The sequence below is a fragment of the Peromyscus californicus genome, unplaced genomic scaffold, assembly GCF_007827085.1.
Source record: "Peromyscus californicus insignis strain IS unplaced genomic scaffold, ASM782708v3 Scaffold_19__1_contigs__length_69161282, whole genome shotgun sequence".
Classification (NCBI taxonomy): domain Eukaryota; kingdom Metazoa; phylum Chordata; class Mammalia; order Rodentia; family Cricetidae; genus Peromyscus; species Peromyscus californicus.
Genome location: NW_026294491.1, coordinates 26,368,927 through 26,370,361, shown reverse-complemented (window position 1 = coordinate 26,370,361; position 1,435 = coordinate 26,368,927). Strand labels below are relative to the sequence as shown.

General features: G+C 42.8%; 1 pseudogene; it reads left to right on the top strand.

The window, feature by feature from the left end:
- Nucleotides 1–544: 544 nt before the first annotated feature.
- On the top strand, nucleotides 545–1,022 carry LOC128114646 (zinc finger CCHC domain-containing protein 9-like; annotated as a pseudogene).
- The last annotated feature ends 413 nt before the right edge of the window (nucleotides 1,023–1,435 follow it).

Sequence of the window (1,435 nt, the reverse complement as noted above, 5' to 3'; positions counted from 1 at the left end):
AAACTCCATAAAGAATTTCTTCAATGCTCATCATCTTCTCTGAAATAAATTGGTGCTGCCAGGAGCAAATGTGTCTCATTGTTATGAAAAAAACCTTAGTTAATAAAACATTTTAAATGCCATATTCCATAGGTATTTGAAAGGTTTGAAGACCATCTATCTATCTAAAATACATCTGTATATGATCTGGAAAGTGTACCTAACATATCTACAATTTTGATTGTTATAAATGACTAACCACTAACCTGTATTCCTGATTATCCTATATAGTTTATAATAATAGCTTTCAAAAACTAGAACTTCACCCTACATTTCCAAATGAACTGCATAGGCACAATACCTCAAACAAAAGTAGAAACACACATGCAATATGTTGTAACAAAAATAACCTTAAGCTGGGTGGTGGTGGCCCATGCCTTTAATCCCAGCACTAGGGAGGCAGAGCCAGGCGGATCTCTGTGAGTTTGAGGCCAGCCTGGTCTCCAAAGTGAGTTCCAGGAAAGGCGCAAAGCTACACAGAGAAACCCTGTCTCGAAAAACCAAAAAAGACAGTTGACGGGCAGGAAGCCAGTTAAAAAGACAAGCAGAAAAGAAAGACGCATTGATGTGTTTCCACTGTAGAAGACCTGGCCACGGAGTGGCTGATTGCCCAGCTGCACTAGAGAGTCAGAACATGGGCACTGGCATTTGTTACCGCTGTGGGTCCACAGAGTCAAGATCACCAAGTGCAGAGCCCGTGTAGACCCTGCTGTTGGGGAATTTCCTTTTGCAAAGCGTTTTGTCTGTGGAGAAATGGGGTCTCTGTCCAGGTCCTGCCCTGATAATCCCCAAGGAGTCTATGCTGCTGGTGGTGGCTAGAAACTCTGTGGCTCTGTGGAACCTTTTGGGAAACGTGGCCCTAAAAATCAAATGCTCACAGTTGGTCGCTGGGCAAAGGGAATGATTGCAGACTATGAAGAAGTTCTGGGTTGCCCAAACCACAGAAACCTAAAACTAAAGTACCCGAAGTCGTTAATTTTTAAATAAGATTTGGTACTGTTGTTAATCTCAAACTCACTGTTACTTTCCAAAGTAGGCCTTTACAGGTTAGAGCCGGGTGCCTGTGGAGGCAAGCCTGTATTACAGACACCACTCTAACGTTGTTGGAGTCAAGTTGACTGCATTGTGTCTGTCGAAGAGTATGGGGTGTGTGCATGCTTTTGTGTGTGTGTGTGTGTGTGTGTGTGTGTGTGTGTGTGTGTGTGTGTGTGTATTTGAAACAGATTCTGTGTAGCTCAGGTTGGCTTCAAACTAGTCATCCTGCCTCGGTGCCCTGGGCACTAAGGTTACAGGCATGTGCCTAAGAACATAATTTAACAGACAGAACTTAGACGTAAGTAAGTGACTGTCATCTCTGTAAATCTAAATTATTCATCAAAATCGATTACCCCTAAAC